This window comes from Neovison vison, chromosome 12 (assembly GCF_020171115.1).
Source record: "Neovison vison isolate M4711 chromosome 12, ASM_NN_V1, whole genome shotgun sequence".
Lineage (NCBI taxonomy): Eukaryota > Metazoa > Chordata > Mammalia > Carnivora > Mustelidae > Neogale > Neogale vison.
This window is the reverse complement of record NC_058102.1, coordinates 70747754-70763832: the sequence shown is the minus strand read 5'-3', so window position 1 is coordinate 70763832 and position 16079 is coordinate 70747754. Positions and strand designations below refer to the sequence as shown.

At 34.1% G+C, this 16079-nt stretch overlaps 1 protein-coding gene across 6 annotated transcripts in view; it reads right to left on the bottom strand.

Annotated features, from left to right (window-relative positions):
* Window positions 1–16079, bottom strand: part of SOX5 (SRY-box transcription factor 5) — a 958250-nt gene that overhangs the window by 446454 nt on the left and 495717 nt on the right. The window lies entirely within an intron of this gene.

Here is a 16079-nt window from a genome sequence, read left to right as displayed (position 1 = left end):
AATGGACTGTGCTGACCATGTTTTCATGTGTTTATATGCCATCTACCTTATTTAATGAAGTGTCTGCTAAAATATTTTCCCCATGTTCTTAATTGGGTTATCTGCATTCTTATTATTGTGTATTTTTGACCTACAGAAATCTATTTATAATCAATATATACAACTTTGATGTGTTTGGAGATAAGTATACATTTGTGAAACATCACCTCAATCTATGCCATAAACCTTTCTAGCACCTCCAAAAGTCTCTTATTTAACACTTATTTATTATCATTACTTTGTAATAAGAACACTTAACATACTATTTACCTTCTTGGCAAAAATGTTACATACATAGCATGGTATTAACTGTAGGTACTATGTAATATAACAGATCTCTAGGACCTGTTCACTTTATATAACTGGAAAAAAAAGGTAGACATTATCAGTGGCAGACTAAACTTAATGGAACAAAGTCCAATATCAGTTGGACCATGTAAATTCTTTTAATGTATTTTATCTTGAGATATATGCCACCTCAAATCTGTAGAATGTAAGACTATAAATATATAGAAAAGTTTATTTATTTAATTCATTTTAGTTATTAGAATGACTAATTCAGCATAGATCTGCATTATTAGTTGTTTGAGTAAAATGAAAAAGGGAATGGCAAATTCAAGACATTAAAGAATATCATGTAACAAATAGTAGAAGATATTTTTGTACTGAGAAAAGACCACTATTTAAGTTCCAGAGACCTGAAGTCTAATCTATGGATTGTTCTATAATTTTAGTTTAAAAGTTGAAGTAGAATGGAAGGTGCTCAACATTACAAGTCACTAGGGAAATGTAAATTAAAACCACAACAAGATACTGCTTCACATTCCCAAAGATGACGAAGGTAATTAAAAAAAAAAAAAAAAGAAAGAAAAAGAAGTGCTGATAAGAATGTGGAGAAACTGGAACACCCACATATTGTTGGTGAGAATGTAAAATGGTAGAGCTGCCATCAAAAAGTTTGGCAGTTCCTCCAAAAGGTTAAACACATAATTACCCAACAACCTACTCCAAGGAATATATCCCCGAAAATTGAAGATAAATATTCAAACAATTGTTAGTATATGAATGTTAATAGTAGCACTGTTCACAGTAGTCAAAAGATGGGAACAACCCAAATGTCCACCAATAAATGAGTACACACATAGCAGTCCCACCCCCCAAACCTTGCCTGGTACATAGGTTAGCCTTCCATGTCAGTTGCTATAGTCAACTATGGTCCAGAAACAGATAATCCTCCTTCTGACTTATCATCAAAAGGTCAGTAGTAAACTACCACTACATCAGAATGCCTATGTCGTGTACTTCACTTCATCTCATCATGTAGACATTTTATCTCATATATCATCACAAGAAGAAAGGTGAGCATAGTATATACAATAAGATATTTTGAGAAAAAGAGACCATATTCATATCACATTTACTTTATTATGTTGATATAATTATTCTATTTTATTGTTAGTTATTTTTGTTAATTTTTTTACTATGCCTGATTTGTAAAGTTTACCATAATTATGTATGTATGGAAAAAAACATAGTATTTACGTTTCATTACTATCCATAGTTTCAGGCAATCACTGGGGGTCTTCAAACAGATTCCCTCTAGATAAAATGGACTACAAAATATATATTTACTGAAATATTACTCAGCCATAAAAAGGAATGGAGTACTAATACTAATGAAGTATAAATACAACAATGTGGATGGATCTCAAAAGCAATATGCTACATGAAAGAAGCCAGACACCAAATGTTATATATTGTATGATTCCATTGATATGAAATATCCAGAATAAGTAAATCCATGACAGAAAGCAGATTTGTGGTTGCCAGAGGCTAGTGGTATGAAAGAATAGAGCAGGACAGCTTAATGCATTCAGGGTTTTCTTCTGGAGTGAAAAAATGTCTCATCTGGAGCTATCTAGGAGTGCTGGCTGCATGACATTGTGAATGACAGTGCTTCTAAATTGTATACTTTAAAGTGCCTAAATTTTTGATATGTGAATTTTAACTTTTAAAAAAATGAAGAATAGCTTTCCTACATGGTTAAGTAAAGGGTTCAGTAGATCTCCATAAAAAGCAACAATAAAACTGGATAAAATTGCCAAAAATAATCATTTCAGAGCTATGAAAATTGACCAAAGGTATACAAAATTGTAGTGAGATGTTTACTCAAAACAAACAAACAAACAAACAAACAAAAAAAGAACAAAACACAAAGCCTACTAAATATCAGGAACCAGTGGAAGTGTGTGTAGTATTTTATCCTGGAACTGCTTTCACCCTCTCCACCAGCTCCCAGCTCCTTTTGTTGTGTTTCTACCCTGACATGGCAAACTCTCAGGAACATCAGCTTTCCTAACAGACAGGGAAGAATTGATTTGGAACAGAACTTGAAAAGGCCCATGCCCTGAGGTGTTGTCAAAAACAATAGCAATCTCTGTGGCAAACAGTCAGGGAAGGCCAACATCATAGCTTACGTGAGCACACAATACTGGCTAGGACAAAAAGCAGATCTGGAGACAGTCAAAAATTTTGTAGGGAAATCCAACAAAAGAGAAAGCTATTATGGGCTTTGATAAACTCCCACATCCCCTGGGAGTCTTGAAGGCTGTGAACATGATTGCAAGATCACGGAGCTAGCCCCAGCTATTTTATTTGCTCATGCTTTGCCTGAATTTGAGTCCTTGCACATGCAGAAAGTAAAAGATGGGGCAGATTCATAAACTGCCTGAACTTTGTGTTCCTTGTCTCATGCACAGATCCATTAACAAAGGGTAGAAAGAAGTCTTACAGACACAAGATATTTAAGCACAAGATCAGGTCAATCATTGTCTAATCACTAAACTGATCCAGGGAAAACTTAGAAAACCAGATTAAAGAAAAATCAAATAAATAAATAAATAAATAAATAAATAAATAAAAATACAAGGAAGAGACAATAATGCATGCTGAGGGCAAAATAAAAGCCAAAAAATTAGTTCAGGTAAATCACTACACATATAAACAATAACATCAACAATGACTCCCAAAGATTGGTGAAAAAGAGGTAAATCAGAACCCAGAGTTACTGTAATATATTATCAGATTATCCAGTTTTAACAACAAAATAGCAGGACATACAAAGAAACAGGAAAATGTGACCCATACACTAGGGGAAAAAAAGCAGTTCATAGAAACTGTCCCTTAGGGGCCCCAGATACTGGACTTGGCACACATATACTACAAAATGACAGTTACAATTATGTTCAAAAAATTAAAAGAAAGCATAGTTTAGAAGAAAAGAACGTTTGACATTAATTCATCAAGTACAGAAAATCAAAAGGTTAAATTATCATTATATTTTAATGGAAAGTTTAGATTTGGAAAAATGTAGTTAAGTGAAATGAAAAAATTTAGTGGTGGAACTCAACAATAGATTTGACTACCCAGAAGAATCAGTTCATATGAAGGCAGATAAATAGAGACTATCTAATCTTAAGAAGAAGGGGAGGAGGGAAGATTGAGGAAATCTGAACAAAGCCTCAAAACCCTTGGGGGAAAGCTTTTAAGTGCACCAACATATGGGTAATTGGAGTTCCAGAATGAAAGAAGAAAAGAAAGCACCTGAAAAAATATTTAAATAAATAATGGCCAATGAACTTCCAAAACTTGCAAAACAACATAAATTTTATATCCAAGAAGTTCAACAAACATCAAGTAAGATAGACAAAACAGATCCACATCTAGAAACATTAACAGCCAAGCTATTAAGATTGAAAGAACAAGCGAAAATTTGGCAAGCAGAAAGGAAAAATGACTCATTTAAAGGAAACCACAATAAGTTTAACAACAGAATTTTCAAAAGAAACAAAGAGGTGAAAGGCAGAGGGATAGAATAATTATATATGTATGTTAAAATATACATGATTCTGTGTGTTTGTGTGCATGCACACACATGTACATGTGCCTCTTTGTTTCTTTTGGGCAATTTAAAAGATAACTGCATAAAGTAATCATAGTAATAATAAACTATGATCAAGATCATAGGTGTGGCAGGGGGAAAGCCCTGTTATCTGATATTTTTATATCCTGCAAAACTATCCTTTGGAAAGGAAGGTAAAATAAAGATATTCCCAGATGAGTTAAGAATGAGAGAACTAAATATTAGTACACCTTTCATATAGGAAATAATAAAGAAACTCCTTTGGGCTGAAAGCAGATAATATAAAATGTTAACTTGATTCCATATAAAGAAATAAAGAGCACTATAAAAAGAGCATAAACATAAGTCCTTTTTCTTATTATTCTCTAATTATTTTTATAAAAGGTAATTTCATAAAATAACTATAAAATAATTACAAAATTGCAGTTAGACTCATAGCATATGAAATTATTTATATAAATATAAATAAGAGTGTAAGTGTGTGTAGATATAAAGAAGGTGGAGGAAATCAAGCTGCAATGGAGCAAGAAAATTAGAGCAGATAAGCAGATGGTAACTTTAATTCATGGAAAGAAATGAAGAGCACCAGAAAAGGTAAATATGTGAGTTGATATGGAAAATTTAAATAGATTTTTTTCCTTTTTCCTTTAAACTTTTTTTAAAAGATTTTCTTTATTTATTTGACAGACAGAGATCACAAGTAGACAGAGAGGCAGGCAGAGAGAGAGAGGGAGAAGCAGGCTCCCTGCTGAGCAGAGAGACCAATGCAGAACTCGATCCCAGGACCCTGAGACCATGACCTGAGCCAAAGGCAGAGGCCCAACCCACTTAGCCACCCAGGTGCCCCTTCCATTAAACTTTTTTAGAAGGCATAAAATTGCCTAAATCAATAATTATAATAGAGTATTATTAATTGCATAGTATATATACATAATACATATTATAATAATAGAACAAAGAAGGTGGAGAAATTGAGCTATATTGGAGCAGTTTCTGTATTTTGTAAGAATTAGACTAGTATCAATCAATATCTGTATAAGAATTAGGTTAGCATTAATCTGAACCAGACTGTGATCATATAAAATGCATAATGTAACCTCCACAACTATTAATAAATATATATATATAGAGAGAGAGAGAATTTAAAGACACTAGAAAGTATGTATTTACCACATAAAAGGAAGTAAAGGATGAAAAGAAGAAAAGACATAAAATATATAAAAATCAAATAGCAAAGAGACATACTTTAGATTTAAAGACATAAATAGTTTGAAAGCAAACTGATGAAAAAGATACACCATGTAAACAGAATTTGTAAGACAACCACACAGGAATCATCAAGGGTATAGAAGATTTGAAGAGTACTATCAAAAAACTGACCCAACATCTATAGATCACTTCCCCCAGCAGAATATACATTCTTTTCAAGTACAAAGGGAACATTCTCCTCAAAATGCCATATGGTAAGCCATTACAAAAGTCTTAATGATATTTAAAGATCTGAAATCATAGAAAGTATATGTTCTGACCAAAATGGATTTAAATTAAAATCAACAACAGAAAGAAATTTAGGAAATCAACAAAAATTTGACAATTAGAAACATGTTTCTAAATGATCCAAAGATCAAAGAATAAATCAAAGAGAAAACTAAATGTAGTGTGAACTAAAATAGTGCTTAGAGGGGCACCTGGGTGGCTTAGTCAGTGAAGCATCCAAACCTGCACTGGGCTTCACACTAGATTCTCTCTCACTGCCCCACCCCCCCCCAAATAAATTAAAAATAAATAAATAGTGGTTAGAGAAATTTTATAGCTGCAGTTCCCATCTTTAGAAAGTAGAAAAAGGACAAATTAACATAAAGCAAGCAGAAGGCAAGAAATAATAGAGTGGAACTCAGCAAAATAGAGAATAGAAAAACAAGAGAGAAAAAAATCAGTGAAATCTGATTCTTTAAAAAGACCAATAAGACTGACAGACCTGTAGCTAGACTGGCCAAAATAAAAAGTGAGAAAACACATGTTATGAAAATCAGGAATTAATGTGGAGATAACACTACTGATCTTATAGAAATTCAAAGTACTGTAAAAGCATCTAATCAAAAACTTAATGCCAACAAATCAGACCCTTAGAGAAAAAGAACACATTCCTAAAAAGACAAAATATAAAAAAGTGACTCAAGAAGAATCAGAAATATCTGAAGAGACCTATAATTATTAAAAATTAGTGATTAAAAATCTCCCCACAAAGAAAATTCAGCCCTGGTTGGCTTCACTGGTGAATTCTATCATTTAGAGAAGAACAAAACCAAGCCTTCCCAAACTCTTCCCAAAAAAAAGAGATAGGAGAAGCTAAATATTATAAGAAAAGAAAATGACAGACCATATCACATCCATCATGTATACAGACACATAAATTCTCAACAATACATTAGCAAACTGATCCAGCAATTATATACCCTAAGTGAAATTTATCCTAGGTATGCAAGGTTGGTTTAATAATTAAACATCAATTATTATAATACACCTTATTAATAGAACAAATGACAAAAATATGCATGACCATCACAGTGGTTGCACACCCTCCCTAAAAAGTTGACGAAATCCAGCAACTGCTCATTATAAAAATTCTCAATCAACAAAGAATAGAAGGAAATTTCCTCAACACTAAAAAGGGCATTTAGAAAAAGATGGGGAAAAAAACTATAACTAATATTATACTTAATAGCAAAAGACTGAATACTTTCTCCTAAGATCAAGAACAAGTTGAGGATGTCTGTGCTCCTGATTTCCATTTAAACTCCATTTACCCAGTGCCATGAGTTAAGATAAGTAAAAGTCATCCATAGAGGAAAGTAGGAAGTAAAACAGCCTTTATGGGCAGGTTATTTGATCACATGAATAGAGAATCTGAAGGAGTTGATCAAAACTGCAAAACTAATGACTACCTTCAGGAAGATTACTGACTACAAGATCAATATACAAAAATCAATTATATTTCTATATACCAGCAATAAATAACCTGAAAATGATTTCACCCACAATGGCATTAAAAATAAAATATCAAGGCATAACTTTGACAAAGGAAGTGCAAGACCCATATACTGAAAACTATCAAATACTGCTGAGAAGTTAGAGAACAAATAAATAGAAAGACATTCCATGTTCACAGATTGGGAGAGTCAATGTATTAAAATGGAAATTCTTCTTAAATTTATCTACACATTACACACAATTCCTATAAAAATGACAGCAGGCTTTTTTTCTTTTTTGTAGGAATTTACAAGCTGATTATACAATTTATATGGTAATGCAAAGGACACAGAATAACAAAAACAAGTTTGAAAAAAGAACAAAGTGGGAGGACTTCGACTTTTTTATTTCAAGGCACAATATAAAGTTACAGTGATCTAGACATGTGGTGGCAGTGGCACAAAGTTAGACACGGATCATCACAACACAATTGAGAATCTAGCAATCGACCTGTATATTTATAGTCAATTGATTTTTGACAAACGTGCCAAGGCAATTCAGAGGAGAAAGCGGAGTCTTTTCAACAAACAGTGCTGATACAATTAGATTTCCATGTGCTATAAAATGAATTTAGACCCTTATCTCACATCAAAAGCAAAAAATGTTCACAATTGATTATAGACCTAAATGTAAAAACTAAAGTCACAAAATGTTTAGAAAAAAACAGGAAAAAAAAACCTTTCTAATCTTAAAGCATGATACAGAGTAGAAAACAAAGTGAAAAACTGAACTTTATCAAAATTAAAAACTTTTTTCCTCAAAAAATACCATGGGGAATATGAAAATGTAAGTCACATACTGGGGACAAAACCATTTATAAGCCATGTTTAAGATAAAGGACTTATATCTAGAATATATAAAGAACTCATAAAACAATACTCCAATTAAAGATTCACTAGAGATCTACATATAATTTTCACCAAAGAAGATAAAGCTAAATATATCTATATATAAAGATACTCAAAAACATTAATCATTAAAGAAATGCAAATTGAAATCTCAATGAGATGCTACTTGATACCCACAATGATGGTTGGATTCTAAAGGACAGTCAATGAAAAATTGTTGTCTAGAGTGTAGACAACCTGGAACATGCACACACTGCTTATAGGTATATAAAACAGCATAGCCATTTTGGAAAACAGTTTGGCAATTTTGTTAATAGTTAAACACAAATTTACAATGAAACCCAGTAATCCTCTCCTAGATATCCAACCAAAGAGATGAGAACATATGTCCACTCAAAGACTTGAATGTGAATGTTTTAGCAGCATTATTTGTGATAGCCAAAACGTGAAAAATAAAAAAGTCCAGTTTTATCAACAGGTGGAAGTATAAACTAAATGTCTATTCAGTCAGTAGAATATTATTCAGCAATAAAAAAAACCAAACAGCTGACACATGCTAATAACTGTATGGAGTAACCTCAAAGACGGTACACTAAGTGAAAGAAGCCAAATTCGGAAAACTACGTATTGTATAATTCCAAAGATCTAAAATATCCAAAAAACCCAAATCCATCAGGATAAAAAACAGATGACTGGAGGCCTGGACCTGGAGTTAGGAAGAGAGACTGACTGCAAATAACCATGAGAGATCTTTTGAGGATGATAGAAATGTTCTCAAATCGGACCGAGATAATGATTGCACAGCTCTACAAATCTGCTAAAAAAAAAAAAAAATCACTAATTAATATGTTCACAATAGGTGAATTTAAAGTATGTAAATAACATCTCAATGAAGCTTTCACAAATTACTGAAGAAGAGAAGCGTGAATGATCTTTAATCAGATGGCTCTTGGAAAAGAGTCATCTGTAATGTAGAACCCATTATTTTTTTCAGTTAAATATTCCAATTATTTTCCTCACTACTAAATATCAAGTTCATATTAAAAATGTAACCCTTTTGGGGTGCCTGGGTGGCCCAGTGGGTTAAGGCCTCTGCCTTTGGCTCTGGTCATGGTCTCAGGGTCCTGGGATCGAGCCCCACATCGGGCTCTCTGCTCGGCACTGAGCCTGCTTCCTCCCCTCTCTCTGCCTGCCTCTCTGCCTACTTGTGATCTCTGTCTGTCAAATGAATAAATAAAATCTTAAAAAAAAAATGTAACCCTTTTTATCACCTCTGGCCACATTCTCCTGTGAGTTACCTGTTAACTGTGCTTTTGCCTCAGAGCCTTTGCCTCTGCAGTTCCCTCTGTCTGGCATGCAACTGTGGAATTAGTACGACATCTTCATGTCTCATTCCTTCACTTCATTAAGTACTCAGAATTACCACCTATTTGAAGAGGACCTCTCTGTCAAAAATAGGCCTTCTGTACTCTCTTATCTTTAGTTTACATATTTTTCCTTATTATGTTTCTTTAAAAGCCATTATTAAATAACAGACGTGGCCTGGAATAGTATCTGGCCCATATTAGGATCTCAACAAATATTCGTGGCATGAATAAATCATGTCACAGACACAACTATCACCACGAACAATAGAACTTGAAACTATCTTTTAGAGAAGTTCTATAAAATACTGAGAGAATAATCAAACAGAAGCAAAAAAATGTACATTTTTCACTAGTTGTAACATAAATTATCAAAGCTTGGAAAGATTTACTATATATTCACTTCCGGAAATTTTCCAATGGAACAAAATAGGGGAAAAGAAATCCCTAACGGGTGTTTGAACCCTCTATTTGCATCTGGAATAGTTTTGCATTGATATCCATTCTGGATTCATTCCTTTGGCTAGGTTTATTACTGGTTGATTTAAATGGGCTATTGATGCCAAGGCCTTTGCAGTAATGATCAAGAAAAGAATTATTATCCTGACCCAGTCAGTGAATAGGAAAGCTTTTTTCAGAGCATCCCATGGTCACTCTTATGGACATAAAGAGAATCTTTTCATCAGGATGGTAGTATAGAAAGAATATTAAAATAAGAGATCATTTTGAAAAATAAGGTAAGAGAACTCTTTCCACATTATCTTGTTAATGATCTAATGATTAACTTCAAGATGTTAAGAGAACAAAAAACTGGAGAAAATTAGTGGCAAATGCTTTTCCTGTTTTTGTCCTTACTTGTGCAGTCAATTCCATTATTATGCATTCCTGGTTTCTCACTGTCTCCTCTATTATTGCTTTTGGAGGGAGGAGCAGCAACATGTGTATGTGTGTGTTTGCATGTGCATACGTTTGTGCTTCTGTGTGTGTGTGTGGTGTGTGTGTGTGTGTGTGTGTGTGTGGCTGGGGGTTTAGTGGGAGAAACTGAACATAGACCCAGTTCCTCCCTCTTCTTTCTCCTGGCAGGTAGATGCTTGCAGGTATCACAAACTCCTCTTAGTTCTGTCCCTGTCGAAGGAGGCCTGTCCCCTGTCCACTCCTTCTACTATTGGGAGGGCAAATCGGCCTAATTCTGGCACTCTGTGTTAATTCACTGCCCACATTCTCTAGTATCACCTTTATAAGTAATAACCATAATATTTGAGCCCTCATCTATCTTACTCCTTTATATAAAGGCCAGTTCACAAAAAAATTAGGCAGGGAATATCTTTTCATTTGTTCTCCTCAAACAACCCCAAAGAGGTCTTAATTGACTAGTGCTAATATCTTAACTTATAAAACAGAGGCAATGAGAGGTAGGGACTAGGCAGTAAGAATTAAGGAATACCTAAGTGTTAATATTTACTACTTCATACCAATTTTTTTTATTATTTTATAATGTATGTGTTGTCTTAGTTACTAAATGGTCTTCTAATTAGGTTTAAGGAATTGCCTAAGGGGGGGGAAGGATATCTTCTTTGGTATACACTTCTTAGATATTTTTAAGTATAGCTGCCACTCAGTAAGTTGTGAATGATTACAGAGAGGAATGACTACAGAGACCAGAAAATATCTGAAATAAGAAACTAAGATTGTTCTTTTTCCAGTCTACTAATTTAGGGACATTTTGATCCAAACCATTTGAGATGACAGGAGTGAAAAATGGATGAAAAATTGATGAATCTACTTTTACCAAAACGTTTTTAAGGATTTTTGGTGCACATTTTCTAGAATATTATGCCAAATAAACAACTATTCTAATATAAAGGACCCATAGTATCAATTATTATCACTGTCAATCAGAGAATGAAAGCATTCTACAATGGGTCCTGACAGAACTGACTATTATGATTGTTTCTGCAATGTTTGAAATATGTAAATGAAGACACTTCAAGAAGATTTTGACACAACAGGTTTAACAGATAGGGCCCAATTATGTCAGTCAGTGAAATTCAATTCCTAGGAAGAACGGATGGACAGCCTAGAAGCAAAACTTGGTTTATATCTGCACATATATTTTTAAGATCTAGTTCCAAATAGAATGGAAATCTAAGCTCTCAATTCCCTGAGATTCTATTTTTAAGGGATTATGACCCTCCATTTTAATATTAACCAGAAAACTAAGTCCTCTAGATATTAGAAAAAATATACCATTTTCAAGAAGATAATTTAAATATTCAAATTTTGAATTACTTATAGGTAAATTCTATGTTATTAAGTAAATTCCTCCCTAAAGGTCAGAGGTGGCTAATACTTAAAAGGGAGGATGGTAGCTAGTCTCCAAAGCTGACCCCCAATGAATGATGCTCTCTGGTCTTCATACGCATTGTGAACTCACCTGCCCTAATCTGGGGTAGCTCTGTGATTTACTTTTTGACCAACAGAGTGAAGCAGAAGTGATGCTGCATGACTTTCAAGCCTAGGTCATAATAAATCGTGCAGCCTCTTCCTGGGTCTCCTGAAATGCTCATTCTGGAGAAACTTGAAACTTCCATTATCTTATGAAAGCCAAAAAGAAAATGGAAGCTTAAAGACAGCATATGACAGTTAATAATTTTTTTAATATTTAGATTTTTATAAGCCAGAGATATCCAGTCCCATTTTATCTAAGAATGTTTTAAATACTTGTTTGGTCAAAATGGTTATTGTATCCCACCCATCCCTGATCCTTCCCCCAAATATTTCACAAGAATAAGATACAAGTTTTCTAAATTAAGACACAGGTTTTCAAGAGCTAAAGAAGGGACAACAAGGAAAGTAAAGATTTCTCTCTGGAATTATTTTGTGGGTCTCCTATTCTTCCAAAGAAATTATCGTCCAATCTCTAGCATGGTCCTCACCATCTACTATTTCTTTTTTCTTTTCTTCTTTTTAGAGATTTATTTACTTGAGAGAAACAGAGCAGGGACAAAGGGAAAGAGAGATAATCTTTTTTTTTTTTAATATTTTATTTATTTATTTGACAGAGAGAGATCACAAGTAGGCAGAGAGGCAGGCGAGAGAGAGAGAGAGAGGAGGAAGCAGGCTCCCTGCTGAGCAGAGAGCCTGATGCGGGACTCGATCCCAGGACCCTGAGATCATGACCTGAGCCGAAGGCAGCGGCTTAACTCACTGAGCCACCCAGGTGCCCCAAGAGAGAGAATCTTAAACAGGCTCCACGTTCAATGCAGAGCCAGATGCAGAAATCGTTTTCATTACCCCAAGATCCAAATCAAGAGTTGGATGCCTAACCCAATGAGCCACCCAGGTGCCCCCCATCTAGAATTTTTTTTTTTACCTCATTCAGTCATCCAAATCTATTCTAAGATTTGGATTCAATTTATCACTGCAGAAATAGGACTATTTTCCGTACATTTCCTCATAATAAAACCCACTTCTCAATCAAAACAATAAAACTTTTCAAAATTACTATATGCCAGGGGCTATTCTTATTCTCACTATTCAATAATTTGCTGAATTTTTCAATCAAGATAAACTTATCACTTTTTGACTTCCCTCCCTAATATAATGTAGTTCCACAGGGGCAGTGATCTTTGCCGGTTTTGTTTACTGATATGTATTCTAAGATGTATCCTTGAAACCATGCCTGGCATAGACAGGTACTCAATAAATATGTGTAAAGGGAAGTAATGATTATGTGTGTATGTTTGGGGAGACAAAAAGGAAATAATCAAAGGAAGTAACACAAAAAGGAAGTAATCAGTAGCGATACACCGCACTGCATCCTAAGAGGTATGATTCAAGTAAGAAAAAAATGTTATTAATAAGGGCAGTAAGAGGAGGTAGCAGTTTCTTTGACTAAATAGAACATACAAGAGGTTAAGCCAAAGGTCTAACAATCAGCCCCAGAACAAGGGAAAAAGAGAGCTTGTGTCTTAAATAAAAAGTGCCTTTGCTACCAGTTGCTGTGCATTTCTTAGAGAATCTTTCTTTAGCAATTAGAATAATGTTCTAAAATATTAATAGCATTTTGGTGCCAAAGATGCTAGTAGATGAAATTTCGAATAACATATAATGGCTAGCCACTTTTTCCTCATTTTGAAAAGTAAATATTAGATATATCAGAAGGGAAATCCCAACAATGACATAGCAATCAGGGGAAACATTCTATTTAAAAAATTATTATATCATATGGTAGAGTTACTTATACACAAGTAGTATGGGTTACTTGCAGAATGTCTAGAGAAATCACTGAAAATTTAAAAATAGAAAACAGTGTTCCTTATAATGTATATGTTCACACACGTGCACACATATGTACACACGCACACACACGCACACTCTGGTTCACCTCACCTAAATATAAAACCATCACCATAGTGACTCATATCAATGGCATGATCTTGGTCTCCCACTTTCTAAGGATTGGAAAATATGTTTTATTTTTACTAACTTTATAAATGAACACTTTGTGACTAAATTTCCTTGTTTTTATCCTTTCCATCTATTCTCGCTTTCTTTTTTTATTTCTCCAAAAAAAGGATTCCATCTTTTTTTGTTAACAACTTTTATTTTGTGGAGTAGGAGGAAATATTGACAGCTCTGGCCCATTTTTAGAGTTGTTCCTTTGTGGTAACAACTCCTTTGTTGCTCATTCTACTTGCTGTGCCTGCAACCTTATTCATGCCTGAGTTGACTGGAGATAAAATCACCTTAATACCGGAGGCACAGGTTAACGGTAAGTGTTCCAAAGTAACAATTAAGGATAACTAAACTGCAATAGGTGATGAGTTTCATTCTGGATAAGCAGGCATCAACTCACCCATTATCTTGGTCAACTTTTAAAATTACAATTAAATTGGGAGGTTTTTTGTTTTTGTCGTCTTTTTTTAAGGAATGGTATTAACATGGACCACCCCCCAGCAAACTGACTAAAAAAAAAAAAAAAAAAAAAATCATGTTTTCTCTTATTAATTGAAGTTGTTAAAAGTATGGCAAAAAAAAAATAATAATACTGATATATCTGATGTCAGAATTACCTTCAGTTAAAAATTCTTCCCAGGGCTTACTTCAATTTTTCTTCTTTGGATCGAAGTTCATTTCTTTATTAGATACATACCACTTCTCTTAACTTGAGCAGTTATGTACTAATAATTGTTTAAAAACTTATAAAATTTCTCTAGATTGTAAGCTCTAGCAAGAAAGATAGAAATGATACATTTCTACAATCTTAATTTGCTACTGGGCCATTCAGCAAACCAGTTCATACTTACTTTTATTTCACTTTAAGCAATTCTCTCCCATAGTGACATAGGCAAGAAGAAAGACGTATGTTCCCTTGCATGACAGAATAAAGAAAAGGTATGTTCCTGAGAGCATTCTAAGCTATCATCACAAAGTATCTTTCCTGAGACATGTTTTCCCACACTGAAAACAGTCCAGAAGAAATTCAGGACAAGGTAATTTCACATGGCAAGGAAGTCACTCTTATATTGCCCACAATTTTCTCTGTAACTAAAAAGAAGTAAAATGCAAGCAACTGATGAAATGGTGGATTTGAAATTTTTGAAAACCACCACATGAAGGGGAGAATTTTAAACTGAATGAAAACATATGCAATCAATCCTTGAATCCTTTAGAAAGAACCTTAGAACTCCGTGCTCACAAAACTGTAGCCCCACAAATCTAGGCTTTGGGTTTGTCATTTATGACTTAATAAATAGTACCACACATTGCTAGCTCTCATCTGAGAAACCTCCAAGGAAATAAAAATTGCTTTAGGATGAGAAATCAGCAGGTGGCACTCTTTCCTCTGCATCCATTTCGAGCGACTTTTTCAGGGCAGAATATTAGAAGTTACTTCCTGAGGGGGGGAACCTCAGGTCTTGAATGAGCAGTAGTCAGTACTGAAGACAAGAGACACTTACACATTAGAGAACTACCAAAGGCTTCTTAAATCCATCAAGATCTTCTTCACTGTTTTAACTCCAGGCATGTTGGGAAGTAGCTCTTCCTATCTCATCTAAGTGATAACTGCATTCCCATAGTAGATTAACACATTTTGCAGTTAAAGAAACTTGTCTTACCCAATGTGAAAAAAATATGTTTCTGCACATACAAAACAATTTTCTCATTTTCATTTCTCTACCTTCTCCGCATATAATCAATCAAAGCCTTTCATAAAGATATTAGGTTCCATATATGACTCTAGTAAGCCGAGAACAGGAATTGGATGGACTGACCCTGCAGACAGATGAGGAAGGAGACACAGGCATCCTTCGAGTGAGTGCTCACGAGGGCTTCAAGCACTTTCTGTAAAGAAACCTATTGTGAGCAGTGTTGACTTATTTGCTACAACTACTTTTCTGTCTAACTATGGAATTTACTAAAGTTTTATTCAGAGCATATGCCCAAATAGCTTAACCATCTTCATGAAAGCCATTAGTTTTCAGATAAAGAAGAGACTATTTCATGTGTCTGTTTAAAAGTGGATTTCTCAAACACATCTGCACATGCAACCCTGCCCTTACCAAGAGTCACCATGGTTTCACAAACTTCAGAAAGATGACTTAGCTTTTAATAATAATGTGCTATTAGCTAGTTTGGCCTTAGACAGTAAAAGTTTACCCGAGAAGACTCTTGTTGAGGGTTTACCATAGGAAACAAATTTGTATCTTGTCTTATTTGAAATACTCATGGGTAAATTGGAAAGCTTATCTGGTTTCCTCAAAGGCGCCAAAAAATAGAATACCATTTGAAGGTTTAAGTTTGGGATAAGAAGCAAGATCTTGTTTTTGTTTTTATCCATAAAATCTAATAAATGTGAGAATGAATTCGAAT